This window comes from Solanum stenotomum, chromosome 10, assembly GCF_019186545.1.
Source record: "Solanum stenotomum isolate F172 chromosome 10, ASM1918654v1, whole genome shotgun sequence".
NCBI lineage: Eukaryota > Viridiplantae > Streptophyta > Magnoliopsida > Solanales > Solanaceae > Solanum > Solanum stenotomum.
In genome coordinates, this window is record NC_064291.1 from 6,702,918 (window position 1) to 6,720,661 (window position 17,744).

At 32.2% G+C, this 17,744-nt stretch overlaps 2 pseudogenes; both read right to left on the reverse strand.

The window, feature by feature from the left end:
* The window catches only part of LOC125842566 (2-isopropylmalate synthase A-like), a 157,731-nt pseudogene continuing 139,987 nt past the window's right edge, over positions 1 to 17,744 (reverse strand).
* Positions 2,515 to 6,998, reverse strand: LOC125842571 (2-isopropylmalate synthase A-like; annotated as a pseudogene).

The following is a 17,744-nucleotide window of genomic DNA, read 5'->3' on the forward strand; positions in this document are numbered from 1 at the left end:
AAAGTACAAGGGGTTCAATACTAAGAACTTAAAAGATTGAATTCACCTAAGAGTGTTCAAGAAAATTTAATACATCAATTAATTGATGTAGCACAAAACCCTGGGCTTGCTACTGCAACATTAGATAAGCTCTTCCATCAATAGGTGACATTTATCTTCAAGTTGTCAAGCAATTTGAGGCTGGCCATAGTTTCGTCTAATATGAGTGCTCTTAAATCATCATATGTTATATTCTGAAAAGATAAATGTAGAGAAAGATAAATAGATAAAAACAAACATATAACAACAAAAATATATACCGAGTGTAATTTCATAAATGAAATCTATGAAGTGTAAACATATAACCTTATTCCTACTTTTGTGGAGTTAAAAAATATTTTTGATAAATACTTAGCTTCGCCAAAAAGGAAGAAAATAAGAAAATATGACAACAATATAGGAAGAAAACAAAGCAAATGTGAGCAACAGATAATAATACATATAAAAAAACAATGTGATACCTAAATAATACTATTTTAATAAGGATAAGCATAGTGGAGGCCATATTCTCCCTACCTTTCCCATACACATAATACGACAACACTCGTAAATTATTAGTATTACTAGACACAAGTGCCCGTGATATATGTTATTTTTGTCTCACTTTATGTGACATTGATAGCATTTAGATAGTCAATTAAATTTTAATATGATTTTAAAATATTTTAAACTGTTAATTATTGTAATTTATAATATTTTTACGTAATTTTTAAATAATATATATTACTTATCTTGTCCCAATGTATGTAGCACAGATAGAATTTCAAGAGTCAATCAAATGTTGTTAATTATTGAGATTTACAATACTTTCTACGTAGTTTCCAAATTAAATATTACATGTTACTTCTTTTGATTATTGTAATTTATAGTACTTTTTACGTAAATTTTTAATAATATATGTTACTTCTCTTATCCCAATGTAGGTAGCACAAATAAAATTTCAAGAGTCAATCAAATGTTGTTAATTATTGAGATTTACAATATTTCTACGTAGTTTTCAAAATTAAATAATACATGTTACCTTTTTTTATCCCATTTTATGTGACACAGATAGATTAATTTTATGAATCAATCGATTTTTTTATATGTTTTAAGGGTCTGAAAAATACCCCAACTTTGGTCGGATTTGTTGTTGCGATACTAAACTTTCATAAGGATCTATTACCTCCCTAGACTATTTAATACCGTATTTTAAACATATATATTTGTCCACGTGGACATAAAAAATAATGCAAAATATAAATAGTAATGGGTCCTTTTGAAATGACTCTAAGAATTCTCTAGACTTGGCTCTTAACTTTCCTTGAATTTGAATTTATAGATTCAAGGATTGTGATTTGTGATAGGAAGAATCTCATGATGTTTAGGAATGTTTTAAGATAGTTAAACATGTGAAACGATCAAGAAATCATTGTCTGGAACAAGTCCGCGACGCGGAAATGCATTTAAATATTTGGTCGCGAAATAAATTTTGAGGCAGAACGGTCCGTGACCGCTCCGTGACGCGGGGAAGAATTTTGGGAAAAGGTAGGGCAGGTCCGTGATGCGGACTGGGACACCAGTTTTTCCCGACTTTTTCTTTCTTCATTTTCTAATCCCAATTCGCCTATATTCGATTCTTTTTCTCAAATCTTCTTTAGTTTCAGATACCCAGTACATGAACCTAAGAATCTAATCAAACATCGCTATAAAATCAACAGGGTTCCATCAAGAACTCAACAATCCCATCAAATCGCAATAACCAAAGCCAATTGCAAGAACATATATCAAGAACATCAAACTTTCAACCTTTTGGGAACAATTCACGCTAAAATAAACATGTTTGGCGCGTGGGTGAACGAATTCAACGCTATAAATCTCACATACCTTGTAGGATAGTATCCTTGGCGAAATCCACTAACAAATCGCAAGAACTTGATGAATCTTGAACTTTTCTTCTCTTGAGTTCTTTCTCCAAAAATTCTAGCATAATTTGGTAAAGCGTAAACTGATCTAATTCTATTTAGACCCCAATTAAACTTCTAAAAACGAAAATAAAATAATTGGGCATGGAAAAGACCAAAATACCCCTTAAAAATCCGATTTTGGCTTTACTTATCTAGACAGCCCAACTTCCAATGGGCATATCTCCCTCATACAAATTCGAAATCAAGAAAACTCGGTGGCGTTGGAAAGCTAATTCAAAGATCTTTCCTACGGTATTTGGTAGCACACCTAACTCATCCTGAGCTAGGAGTTATGGTTGTTTGAAGTTGACCCAAAACTCAAACTTAACATAACTTAAACAATTTTCCAGATTTTTCGTTCTTTCAAAAAATAACTCTTTCACTTAGCGAGGTGTTACGTTCGCTCTTCTTAGGCGTTTCATTTGTAACATATTTTTCTTTAGGCTTTTATATAGGTTCGTACCCTAACTGCAGTGCTGGAAGCAACATATTTTTCTTTAAGAGCATATATTTATTAAAAAATACAACAAACATAAGTTTAAACTCAGGGTTTAGAAAGTACAAGGGGTTCAATACTAAGAACTTAAAAGAGTGTTCAAGAAAATTTAATACATCAATTAATTAATGTAGCACAAAACCCTGGGCTAGCTACTGCAACATTAGATAAGCTCTTCCATCAATAGGTGACAAGTTCCTGTATCATATAATACGTTCATTTAACAGTAAATCCTTTGCATAAACAGAAATTATAGAACTATCGTTTTTCAATCTGAGCTAATTAATTAAAGAAAACCAACAAAAAAGAAAGAAAGTAGTAGTATTTACATGCATATCTCCAAGTTGTCAAGCCAATTTGAGGCTGGATAGTTTCGTCTAATATGAGCGCTCTTAAATCATCATCTGTTATATTCTGAAAAGATAGATGTAGAGAAAGATAAATAGGTAAAAAAACAAACATATATCAATATATACCGAGTGTAATTTCATAATGAAATCTATGGAGATTGGAGAGTAGGATATAAGCAGACCTTGTTCCTACTTTTATGGAGTAGAAAAGTTATTTTTGACACATACTTAGCTCGTCAAAAAAGAAAATAATTCAAAGAATGAAAAATAGAAAATATGACAACAATATAGGAAGAAACAAAGCAAATGTGAGCAACAGATAATAATACACATAAAAAAAAACAATGTGATACCTAAATAATACTATTAATAAGGAGAAGCGTAGTGGAGGCCATCTCCCTACCTCTCCGATACACATAATACGGCAACACTCGTAATATTTTTTTTTAAGTAAGTGTGTATGTATGATGGAAAATATATTTTCCTAGAAAAAAATTTCTTAGAAAATAATTGAATTTCTAACGTATTTTCTCATGTTTTGTTGGTGAGTAGAAAATTCTTCTTAATGTTTGGTTGATGAATGAAAAATATTTTCCATAACATATCTTTCATTTTTGACTTGAGACTAGAAAATACTCTTTAGGAAGGAGGTGGGGGTGGCAGTTTGGGGGATGGCTAGGGTAGGGGTAGGAGGTAAGGGTGGCATAAAATTGAAAACATTTAAACCAACCAAACATGAAAAAATTGAAAAATGTTTTCCTTCGCACCAAACACACCCTAAGTCTCATCAATAAAACAAAATTGAGTGTTGCACTATAAAAACATCAATAATTTAATTCACCTTTTTCCTCTCAGCCAATGACTTGAATCGCCAAAAGAGGTCCCCAAGTTGTTTTTCCTCAAAATTATATCCAAGCTATGACAAAATAAAATGAGTGTTGTTGATGCACATTCATATATAATAATACTATCATAATTTAATTTATTGAAATCTTAGTATATGTATCATACCTCAAGCATTTTAATTTTCAATGCATGACGTCCACTGCACAAAATATAAGAATGCATGATATTTATTTTAGAAAAAACAAACAAACTTCTATTGAATCATATCAATAACAACAACAAATTCAGTGTAATTCCTCAAGTGGAGTTTGTAGAAGGTAGAGTATACACAGATCTTACCCCTACCTAGTAGAGATAGAGAGGTTGATTTTGATAGACTATCGATTTAAGTAAAAGCAATTTGAAGAAGAGACTACAAAAATGAAAGCAATAACAACAATGAAATAAAGCGAAAAGAATAGTAATAACAAAAATGCATCGTACCGATATCAATAAACAATCAAAACTATTGAGACGGTTTCAGAAAATGTAATTTTGATTATATAAAATTGGATAACAAAAAAAAATAATATGACATAAATTTTATAAAATAATCGACCGAACTGAATCACAACATCATCATGATAAAACAGTGTGTACCTGAGTTTTCCCAATTTAATACCGTGTTCAGTAGCACGAATAAATCCAACATCTTCAGCAGGTATAAATTCATATGTGCCTCTGTTCTTTAATATTCCATCCTAAATTAAGTACGTAGAATAAATTCAAATACCTTTTTAATTAGTTAAATAGGTTTTACATAGTTTTCTTTGCATTTTATTTTTACAATTAAATTGGGCGCAAATACCATGTCTTCTTATTTAAATCGTCATTTTTGTAGTGTCATCCATAATTTTATTACATACATTTTAAAATTTTGGCTGATTGTTAAAACAAATCTAAAATAAGTAAATTTTTTGAATAGGAACGAGTCTAAAATAAAAAAATGCAATGAAATTTGAAGGACCGCTTTTGTTTGTAGCTAGCGTTGTTTAAAAATGGGGAAGAAGATGACTCTTAACTAGATCGAAAATTGACATTTGATACCTTTTTAAAAGGTCTTACGAACCTTCAAATATGGATGCCGTGGATTCATATTTATTTCTTAGTCTATCTGTTCGGACTCACACTCTTTAGACTTTGTTTCCTCGTTTTGTTAAATAAATATGTCACACTAGGATGATGGGTTAAAAAAAAAAGAGTTTTGAAATATTGAGTTGATAAATATAGTATTAACTAAATAAAATTGACCTGATGAATTCCACTTTCATGAGAAAAAACATTAACTCCAACAATTGCCTTCTGTGGTTGTAGCTTAAGCCCACTATACTCCTCTACCTGCATATAACAATATTATTATTATATGCATGATTAATTTTAACAAGTAATATATATATATATATTAAATAGGTGACCACCGCTTACGATAAATTTTGCGTACACCACTGTATATATACATACCATGTTGCTTGTGGTGAATATATGTTTTGTATTAATCCCAGTATAGAGACCACTTAGTACTTCCTTTCCACGACATTTTATGGCCATTACTATCTATATATGAAAGTACAAATTTATAAGTATAGATATTAATATAATTTGTCCTTATAATTAAAGTTTATTCTCTCCCACCTCTTCTAGAGAAGCATTTCCAGCTCTTTCACCAATACCATTGATGGTTACATCTATTTGTCTTACCCCTGCACAAATTCCCTAAATTCCATCAAGGTATGAGAGTCAAACTAACTATATATTATATTTTTATAAATGAAGTACTCCCTCCATCCACTTTTAATTGTCATGTTGCGCTTTTCGAATGTCAAATTGACTAATTTTCAAAATACATCGTAGAATTTTAGTCAATTCTTATCGTTTGACTCTAAAAAAGGAAACTATGACAATTAAAAGTGGACGGAGGGAGTAGTTAAAAGCTAACAAATACATACAACTAATGTGTTGGCAGTAGCAAGTCCAAGATCATTGTGACAATGTACTGCAAGGATCACATTTTGGATACCTAATGTATTGGCTTTTATGTCAACAATTAGTTGTGCAAATTCATTTGGTAAATTGCATCCAACAGTATCAGCAACACAAATGCATGTTGCACCAGCTTTAATAACTTCTCCAATAATATGATAAACAAACTCCTTATCAGATCTGACAAAAATAATACATATTCAATTATATACACACCATATGGTAAAAATATAAATATGACAAATATTACAAACCTTGTAGCATCTTCCAAGCTAAACCTAACATGCTCGAACCTGAGACTTCTGGCATAAGCCACCATGCTCCTAGCTCTCTTCACAACTTGTTCTCTACTCATATTCAATTTATACTTCATATGTATATCGCTTGTCGCGATAAACATATGAATCATCGGTGTCTTTTCTTCAAACTCTCCCAAGCTCTATCGATATCTTCCTTAGTAGATCTCGCCAAACCACAAATCATCGGTACATAGCCCTCTTCATCTATGTTATTACCTTTTTAGACATAGTATAATTCAATAATTAGACATAATTCACTATCATATATATATATATACTATTATTACCTAGACTTTCAAAGTATTACATATTTTATCACTAAATAAGAGTTACTAACGTGTCTTACACTTAGATACATGTACTTTTGCTTCCAGATACACTAAAATAGGGAGAGAGGCGAGCTAGATTGGGGAGGGAGGTGAGTGAGATTCATATATGTATTCTAGATACATCTAAATCACACTAGATACATGTATCTAGAGTGATTTGCATGTATCTAGGATACCAAATACATGAGAGAGTGGCGAGGGAGATGGGAGAGAGGCGAACGAAATTTGTTATGTATCCCAAATACATGCAAATCCACTTAGATACAATATAATAGTACTATTAAATTTTAAATAAGATGGAGACATAATTCAAGATTACCAATTTTTTGTGCTACCAACTTTACAAGGTCAAACTCAGCTTGAGAGGCAGCTGGAAAACCAACCTCAATAACATCAACACCAAGCTTGGCTAGCTGACATGCAATGTCCATCTTTTGTTTAGCAGTCATGGATGCACCAGGGGCCTGCTCTCCGTCACGAAGCGTCGTATCGAAAATCGTAACATAGTTAGGGTCAGATAATTGAATATTTGAGCAACGGATAGCATATGGGGAATAAACATTATTCCTTTTGATTGGAGGCATAAAATTGAAGACACTAATGTTTTTAGAATGTAATGAAATGTTACTGTTAAAGGAATATATTGTAGAATTTGCGCAGAGAGAAGTCATTTTTTTTAAAAAAAATAAAAAATAAAAAATTGGCTGAGTGCATAGATATTTGGGCTGGCTGTGGGGTTTAATAGAAATTTGCAGCCAGTCGCATCTCCAACCTTAAAAATTTATTTTATTCTCTAAATATATAGAGTTTTCTATTTTTTTTCAGACAATCAACTTCATTTCAATTTTCTATTTTATTTTCTATAAAAAAAAAAAATTTTCCTCCTCAATATTATATTATTATTATTTCTATTTCATTCTTATTTTCTTATTTCATAGTATAAATATTTTCTTTCTTTTTCCCAAATAATTACTTTATATAATTTTTATGTGATATAAAAAAAATTTCAAATTTTTTATTTAATATAAAAAATTAGTTTTATTCTAAATTTCTAAATAACATAACCACAATCGACAACAATTCTCTGGATCATACCCTAATTCCATTCTTATTTCAGTTGCATGTGATTACATGCAACAAGAACAACGAATAATTGAAAAAAGAATTGACAATCAAAACCGCAATCACAACTACAATCGCAACAATTCTCTGGATCATACCCTAATTTTTTTTCGAATAGTGCTAAATTTGGAAACGGCCTACCGGATTACTAAATTATTGTTTTGATAAATTAATTATTATGTTATGTAATGTATTGTATTTTATCTTATATTTAAATTATTATTGTATTGTTATCTTGTATTTAAATTATCATCTCATGTATTGTAGTTTTAAATTAAATTTTTCATCTTATCATTTTAATTTTGTGTATTTTTATAGTGAAAATTAATAATAAAATCAAATTGTACTGTTGACAAAAATTAGAAAAAAAAAATTAAAATACTATAAATTCGGGATGAAAGTAGTATATGTGAAATAATATATTTTTTAAAATATTATTTTACATTTAAAAGGAATTATGAATATTAGTTATTTAATTAATGACATTATATGTAAAATAATATATGTTTACAATAAAATATTGAAAAAGTGAAATAGAGAGTGTGAATATATAGTAGTTCTCCAAATTTGGAGAACTATTATTCAACTCTCTAAATATGAAGAATAGAGAGTGATATAGAGGGGGGTTGGAGTGCCATTCTCTATTTTACTCTCCAAATATAGAGAATGGAGAGTAAAATAAAGATAGATTGGAGATGGTCTAAGGGTTACATGGAACAAGGCTAAGATAAACTATAAAATGTCAAAATTAAAAATGAGGGCAAGTTTGAGGAACTGTGTATATGTTTGGCCAATTTTTTAATAGAGTTATGTTTGGTGTGAAAGAGAGAGTGGGCAAGGGGGTATTAATTTGAGTAGAAAAGATTGGAGCCTAAAATAGACTAACAGAATTATTGTTATATGTATATACGTATTATAACAATCCATTTCATCCTTACTCCAAATAATTGATTTAAAAAAAACATATTTATCTTTTTGAGTGCAACTTGGTGTCCAGGTAGGCAATTGTTTATGAGTAGTGGACTATGGTTAGAAAAACATATACATAATATAGATTTGACGGAAGAATAATGATTAAGCATGCAGATACGACGTTTGGATGAATAAAATATGAAATTTATTTAAAAGAGATTGGATTATGTATTAATATGTTATTGTATGACTTCTTTGATGAGTGTTTTAGGTTGATATGACTTACTTGATGAATTACCAATGAATATGTAAATGTGGGTAAAGATAAAGGATTTTCATGAACTTGTAATCTAAGTTTTGGTCATAATTACCATTAGTAGGGATATGGAGTTTTCATTACGAGGAAATGAGGGTGTGGGTGATGTTATTTATGTAACATCCCGCCTTAGAAAGAGCTAGAAATAGAAAGAATCAATTTGGAAAGAGCCAATTTGAGAATTTTGCTAAGTTATGAGTTTTGGGTCAACTTCAAATGACCATAACTTGATGATTTAGGTGACCCATAAGATATCAAATGAAAGGACTTGAAATCCTCTTTCCAACGCCACCGAGTTTGCTAATTTTCGAGTTCGAATGTGAAAGATATGACCATTTGAAAATCTGGTTGTTTAGTTAAGGAAAGTTACCCGGATTTAAGAGAGGTATTTTGGTCTTTTCCTTAACCTATCAACTTAAAATGATTTTTGGTATTATTTTGGGGTCAAATCTGATTTGGATCGGTTTTACAAATCCCATATACGCTTAGGGTTTTGAGAAGAGTTCAAGAAGAGGAGAAAAGGCGAAAAGTCAAGGCGTTCATCAAGTTTTCTTGCGAATCGAATGTTGTTTTGCCACGGGTTTAATCCCTAAGAGGTATGTGAGTTCTCATAGTTTTGGGTTCATTTACCCACACGCCAATCATGTTATTTTTAGCGAAATTTCATTCTTGAAGTTGAAGAGTTTGAGTTCTTGATTAGTTTCTTGAAGTTTTGTTTCCATTCTTCAATTAGGATGGATTTGATGATTTCATGAGATAATTGCTGGAGTTTAAGAGTTGTTTTTTAGTAGATTCTTGTGTACTTTTGATGGGTATTCGAATTTAAGCCATTGAGGAAGAAACCATTTGATTCTAGGTGAATTAGGGTTAGAAAACGAGTAAGAAAATTCGTCGGGAGATCTGGACAGAGTGTGGCGCGCCACCCCACCATTGCGTCAGAGAAGTGTGTCTGTAGGTTGGGGCATGGCGCCCTGCACCAACCAGTGCATCCCAACTACTACTCTGTAGTTCAAGGGTTGGCCCCTTGCGCCACTCAGTGCGCCAAGGTCGTCTGCCCCCACCCTTTCTCCCTAGTTTAGTCCGTCCGAGTTCTTTCAAAATGTTCCTTTACTCCCCTTTGATTCTAACTATTCTAAATTATTTCTAAACATATAGAAATCACGCATAACATGAATCATAACCTTGAATCCATAATTCAAATTCAAGGTAAGAGCTAAGAGTCAAGTCTTGAGAGTTCTTTTGAGTCTTTTAAGAAGTCTTTCGCAAATCTTTTAAAACTTATTTTAAGACTTGAGCTGATATATGAGAACTAAGTATTCCCAATAGAAAATGTTTTTACATGTAAGCAAAGAGGAAACACCATTTTCCAAAAGAGTTTTTGAGCAGTTTTGAGTACCATCTCTTTTAAGAGAAAGATTTTTGAGTAATAATCTCAAACCACAGAAAAAGTTATGTTTTAAACATATGAGCTAGTTACATTTTTGGAGTAGTATTGAGCACCGATATGGGGACGAGTTCAGATAACTCAAAGTCTTCATAAACAATGTAGCCAACGTGGGTATAAAGGGTCATACTTTTTAGATGATTCCTTATTTCTTTTTAGCATAGACTAGTGGATCCACTTAGTTAGTAGGTCCTATACCCCGACAAAGTATAGGACAATTCTGGCAACGTGGGCTAGGCGTTGTATCATCACATAGTTTATAGTGATGGTTGTTGGTTAGAGAATCTCCCACAGAGTTATTTTGTATTTTTATATACAAACTGAGTTACATTGTATTTTTCAATACATTGAGTTGTTATCTACTGTTTTAAAACATTTTCATATACTTGCATTACTATTATTGATTTTATATTGAAATGAGTTGAAATTGAGTTGAGTTGTGTAACACCCCGATATTCGAAAGAACTAGAATTAGAAGGAAACCGTTTTTGGAAATAATCAAATTTGGAAAGTTTGACAAAGTTAAGCTACGTATAAGTTTTGGGTCAAATTTAAACGACCATAACTCCTATCTCATGATGAGTTAGGCATGCTACAAGATACCGTAGGAAATATCTTTGAATTATCTTTTCAACGCTGTCGAGTTTGCTCAGTTTCGAGTTCATATGACGGAGATATGTCCATTTGAAGTTGGGTTGTCTAGATAAGGAAAGTCAAAACCAAATTTTAGAAGGGTATTTTGGTCTTTTATTATCCAATTAATTGAATTCGTTTTTGGTAATTAAGTTGGGATCTAAACTGATTGGATTCAGTTTACGCTTCATAAAAAAATAAGTTAGGGTTTTGAGAGAAGAGGAGAAAAGAGGAGAAGAAGCTTAGAATCGTCGTGTTCTTGAAGATTTGCTTGTGGATTTCGCCAAGGATTGATCCCTACTAGGTATGTGAGATCTCATAGCGTTGGGTTAGTTCACCTGTGCGACAATCGTGATTTTATTCAGCGAAATTATGTTCTTGAATGTATAGAAATTGAGTTCTTGATGGATTTGTTGGAAGTTTTTATTGGGTTCTTGATTGTTGAAGTTGTTGAGAAGTTCTTAATATAAATTCATGAAATTAGATGTCGTTTTGAGTATATTCTTGCAGATTTTGGTTATGTAGTTGAATCTAAGTGTTTGGAGAGAAAACCAATTGAATCTAGAGAGTTTAGAGTTGAAAAATGAGCAAGAAAAATTGGGGATTTTCTGGGCAGGGGTCTGGGGCGTCGCGCCAGCCACAACGCCCAACTTGGGGTTCTGAAGTTTGGGATCTGGGGCGCCGCGCCAGCCAGTGCGCCCCATCCCCAGTTCTGTAGTTTTGGGTCTGGCGCCCCGCGCCACTCAGAGCGCCAGGGACGCCCAACTTGGGGTTCTGAAGTTTGGGATCTGAAACGTACCTATGTTTTCTAGTTGATTTCTACACTCTAAGGTACGTCTAAGCAACATGAAATCATCCATAACATGAGATCATGAGCCTTGAATCCATAATTCAATTCAAGGAAAGTTAAGACTTGAGTTTTCCAAAAGTCTTTTACAAATGTTTTAACTTTATTTTAAGACTTGAGTTTTGAGTTGAGTAAAGAGTAAAGATTGAAGTTCATTTCTTCAAAAGAGTATATGTGTACTATGTATTCCCACAAAGTAAAATGTTTTCACATTTAAGCAAGAAAGGAAACTTTGATTTCCAAAAGAGCCTTTGAGCTAGTTTTCCAGTAAAGAGTAAATGTTTTCACATTTAAGCAAGAAAGGAAACTTTGATTTCCAAAAGAGACTTTGAGATAGTTTTTCAATAAAGAGTAAAATATTTTCACATTTAAGCAAGAAAGGAAACTTTGATTTCCAAAAGAACCTTTGAGCTAGCTTTTCAGTAAAGAGTAAATGCTTTCACAATTAAGCAAGAGAGGAAACTTTGATTTCCAAGATAGCCTTTGAGCTAAGTTTTGAGCAATTATCTCAAACCACAAAAAGAAGTTACGTTTTTAAACATAAGAGCTAGTATTATATTTTGGGAGTAGTATTGAGCACCGATATGGGGGAGAGTTTAGACAACTCTCAGCCCCCATAAACCATGTAACCATCATGGGTAGAAAAGGGTCATACTTTTTAGATGATTCCTTAGTACTTTTTAGCATAGACTAGTAGATCCACTTAGTAGTCAGGTTCTATACCCTCGACAAGGTATAGGACGACCCTGGCAGCGTGAGGCAAAATGTTGTATCATCACAATTGCTTTTAAGTGATGGTTTTCGGTTAGAGAAACTCCCATAAAAGTATTTTGTATTATTATATACACAGATTTACTTGTATTTTTATATACATCCAGAGTTTATATTGTATCTTTGCATACATACAGATTTACTATTGTATTTCTTAATACACAGAGTTGATATCAATGTTTTAAAGTTTCTTTATAATGCATTTATTTATTGTTGCTTTATATTGAAATGATTTAAGTTGAGCCAGGTATGTTCATTCAGTTCCTTTCAAGCTTATGTCTTGTTTAGTATTCCCATCGCATGCTCATACATTCAATGTAATGATGCTAGTTGGCCTGCATCTTTTTATGATGCAGATTCAGGTAACCAGGATCAGCGCATCGTTGATCCGATTGAGCTTTAGAGTTGTTGGTGAGCCTCCTTGCTTTCGGAGCATCCCCTTTTTCATTACTTTATCATTTTAGTTCATTAGGATGTCGTGGATCTTGTCCTGACATCCATCTCAGTTGTTAGAGGTTTCATAGGCAATTAGTTTATGTTAGTTCTTGAGTCTTCCCATTTCAGTTATGTTTGAGACTTGAGTTTCCACTTTGGCCTGTGAATGTTTTTTTTATAATACATTCTCAGTTATTTTTGAGCTTTCAGTTTACTTTTAAAGTACAATTATGCTGAATTAAGTCTTCCGCTAAGAGTTAAGCCAGGCCAAGAATTCGCTTGGGGCCAACAATAGTTCTCGAGTGTCAGTCCTGCCCAAGTGTAGGCTTGGGGAGTGACAAGTTGAGATGAACTAAGTTGTTTCTTCAGCTCCAGTTCAAGCTTAAGTCATGTTTAGATTTCCCCTCACATGCTCTTACATTTCATGTAATGACACCATTTAGCATGCATATTTTATGATCCAGATACAGGTAACAATGATCAACATCCAACGTTTCGTTGATCCAATTGAGTCCAGAGTTATTGGTAAGCCTCCTTGCTTTCGGAGGATCCCTTCTTTATTGTCCAGTTATTTCAGTTTGTTAGGATGATCGGGGGTCTTGTCCCGACATCCCTTATAGTATTAGAGGTTTCATAGATAGATAGATAGTAGTTCATGAGTCTTTTTATTTCATTTATTGATGTCTGAGACTTGATTTGCCATTTTGTCCGGTAAATGTTTTATTTCTAAATTATTCTAAGTTTACTTTTGAGACAGTTGAGTAAAGTTTATCTTTTGAGTTTATCCTCTATTGAGTGAGTCTTCCGCTGATAGTTGAGCCAGGTCAAGGGTTCGCTTGGGTCCAACAATGGTTCTCGAGTGTCAGTCACTCCCAGGGTGTAGGTTCGGGGCGTGACAACTTAGTCATTGCTTAGCTATTGAATATGATAAGGGAATAGGAATATGTATGGTTAATTGGAGTAAGACTTGACTTAGATTCACACTTATGCTTAAATTGAATGTTTGTTGATTGGTCTTCGAATGTAATTGAACTTGATGATATGAATTTGGATGTTGGAAATTGCATGTGTTACCACTTGGCAAGATCCTTAAATTTCTTGAGATGCAAGTATACTTATAATTGATCATTGTTTAGTGGATCAAGTATTGTATCAGTGTAGATACTAGAATTTTTATAATTATAGAGCGTGTATCACGCTGGTATAATACATGGATGAAGTTGGTTCCTGCAGGTCATGACTATAGACTGAGCATACTAAATTTTTTAGTGTATGTATACACTTTACTGTTGTTATGTGAGTTAATATTGAGTTTTCTGAGTTATGTGATATGTTGTGTTACTTGATGGTTGTGTGACCTGTAATTTGACATGTTTTAATATGTTGTTGCTATGTGTTGTAGGTCAAAAATGTAGTAAATGGGTTAATCACTACATAAATTGATCTTGTAAAATAAAGGTCGAAGGGTAAGAATGTTCAGTTTGATAAGTGAGAGTGAATGGGGTGGTATAGCTACTTCATGTCAAACTTGTAATTTATATGTTATGTTGCGTAATTTAGTCTTGGTGGATTGAAGATTCTTACTAATACGTATATTATACTGATATTACTCTTACTACATTTTTTTGGGCGTAAGTGCATAGCAGATTGACTTGAAGTCTCTCATGTGAAGCAGGGAGTAATCCTCCACTCAACTCATGTGTCTCTCTTTCTGGTGAAAGTATGTCTTCTTGTATTATTCTATTTAGAGGCTTTTATACATGTCTAGATTAGGTATTGGGAGTTGTTTAGTTAAGCATAATTACTTATCAATTTTTTGGGGTTTCATGAATTTTTGCGTTATAAATTTATATGTTATTATTTAAAAGATCTGCTACTAATATTATAGCATATTCTTGATCAGGTGGTAAAAGTTCATCTATCTAGTTAGAAATAGGATAGGCGTTTGTTAGATCATGAGATCGTATAAATTTTGTATTTTGAAGATTGACAAAGCTGCATGGAACAGTTAGTGGTAACGTGATTTTTATTTACCAAGTTTGACTGGGACAAGGACAAGGAAAATAAAAAGAGTATGCGCAATAAAGTAGGAATTCTACGCGTGAGCTTCTAAGTTCCAAGCGAAAGAGAAAGTCGAGTACAAGTGGGAGTTTGAGTTGAAATAGGTTTTGGATTCAAGTCCAAATCTATAAATAGGGCAATAACTTCTTCGAGAAAGAGCGCGCACTTACATAGAGAGTCAATCAAAACGCTGCCAAAGAGAGTTTGAGAGAGTTTTGAAATTTACTTGGGGTGCTGCGAGTTGTGAGGTAAAGTTGTAAATTGTAATTAATTGTTATTGACTGCAAATTGAGTGTTGAGCGTAGGACGAGTCTAACAAGTTGAAGCAACTTGGAAGACTTTAGAAGACTTAAATCGGAGTTTTTTTGTCTTGGGTAGTTAGGAATTAGAGTTTATAATTCCTTAGATTACACAGGTGTGTATTCATTGTGTTATTTGAAGATTGTGATAAACAATACAATGTTGTGAACTATTTATTATTTTACGAGATTGTTAACTACAACTAAGGTTGGCAAGGGGACGGGGACGGGGACTGGGGGACGGTTCTGGGGGGATTTGGTCGGGACCGGGATTAGGGGGACAAAAATAAGTCCCATCCCGTCCCACTATATAAACGGGATGGGACGGGTTTCGGGGGGACGGGACGGGACGGGGGATTTTTTATTTTTTATATACTTATTTATTTGTATTAAAATTATATGTTATTGAATAACATTTTTAGTTTATTTGATTTTTTTTCAATTACATTTTTAGCTAATAAATAATGCTTAAGTTTTCAAATTTCAAAATTCAAAATTCAAATTTCAATATCAAACTTCAAATTTCAATTTCAAACTTCAAAATTCAAATTTCAAATTTCAAATTTCAAACTTCAATTTTCAATTTTCAATTTTCAAATTTGTCTTTTAAATATTTTAAAGTAATTTAAACTTGAAATTTTGATTTTTAAATGAAGAAAAGGCCCCAAAAAAGAAGGACGTTATGTGCAATACTTTGAATTTTCCTTCTTTTAATTTTTTTTTTTTAATAATCTAGGTGTTAGTTGATGTATTAAAGTTCCATTTTTTAACATTTGTTCCTTATTATAAAATTTTGTAATAGCTAGTTCTCTTTTTATTATTCCTTATTGCCTTCTAGAATATTTGTTAAAATAATCATTTATCTATCCACTAACATTTCACTTAAATAACACCTCCACTGATTTAATAAGGGCAAGATATAGTCACGTTTTTTTCCCCTAAAATGTTCAACTATTTTCAAACAAATTAGTATATATGTAAATATGTATGAATATATTAAAATTAAAATGCAAGACAATAGTTATATAAAAAAAAACTTAATAAAGCCTTCAAATTTATTCAATAAAATCTAATTGCAACTTAGAACTTAGAAGTTACAATTTACAAATATTAGTGGAGTAACTAATCTATGCAGCCACCTTCTAGGAAGGTTTCTGTTTCAATAAGTTCTTATATGTAAAACTAATATTTGTTACAAATATTAGATGAGTAACTAATTTACGCAGCCACCTTCTAAGAAGGGTTCTGTTTCAATTAGTTCTCGGATGTAATCTAATATTTGTATTTTCCTTTAAAATCCAATTCTAATTGTCGCATCATATCGACGGTAACATCCTCCGGTGTTGGCAAACTTGCTAGAAACTCTTGTGACTCTAATTCATCATCACTAGATCCAAGTACCGCATTAATCCAAGCTTCTTGTTTGGAACTTAACTTTGGCAAATTATCATTTCTCCTTTCGGCGTTGACCCAATCTCTAAATAAAACTGATATTTCCAAACTGTCTTCCGCCAATGAATGTCTATGATCGCCAAGTTGAAACCTTGCCGCACTAAAAGCAGCCTCTGATGCAACTGATGAAGCTTGAATAGCTAGAACATCACGAACCATTTTGCTTAAAATTGGAAATGCAACGCTCCGCCTCCTCCACCATGCTAATAAATCTTCATTGCCATCTTCGTCTTCCACTGTTTCTAAAGATTGATTAAGATATTCTTCAAAATCATCACGGTTAGTAGAATTAAGACCAAGAAAATCTCGCATATAACTTGAAACTCGAGCTTTACTCTGAGGATTAGAAGTTTGACCAACTTCTTGAGTATTTCATGTAGTTCTATATTTTTCATACAAAATTTTTGCTTCTACTTTTATGCTACACTTACACATTTCACAAGTTGGATTTATTTCCGGTAAAATTTCTAAGGTATCATAAAAAGTGTCAACAAGTCCCTGCACACCTTGTAATTTATAGTCAGGATGAAGTAAAGTAGCAATTAAAAAAATTTGAGGAATAGGAAAAAAATATTTTTTAAATTTTTCAATCATACCTTCAATTGCAACTATAAATTTTTCAATTTTTTTGTATTTAGAAAATTGAATTGAAATAGCACAAATATTTATTAATACTGATGAAATAGTAGGATAATAAATTTCAGAAAACATGGTTGTAGCATCATAAAAAGGTCTTAAAAATTCTAATAGTTCATTAGTTTCTTCCCAATCTTCTTCACAAATTCTGTCTAATGGGTCAGCATTATGAGCATTAAACACCATTTGTATGGGTCCTCTATATTCGTAAGCAACTGAAAACATTTCGTAAAAAGAATTCCACCTTGTTTTAATATATCTTGGAATTTTTCTTGGTGGCAAATCACATAGTACACAACGCTCATTAAATTCCCTAATTCTAGCAGCTCTATTAGCATAAAAAATCCAGGCAACAGCATATTCAATTTTCATACAACCACATTCAAATAATGAAATACCATCTTGTACAACTAAATTTAATACATGTGCAGCACATCTAACATGAAAAGAATTAACATCAATTGGACATAATCTAGTTTTTAACATACTAGC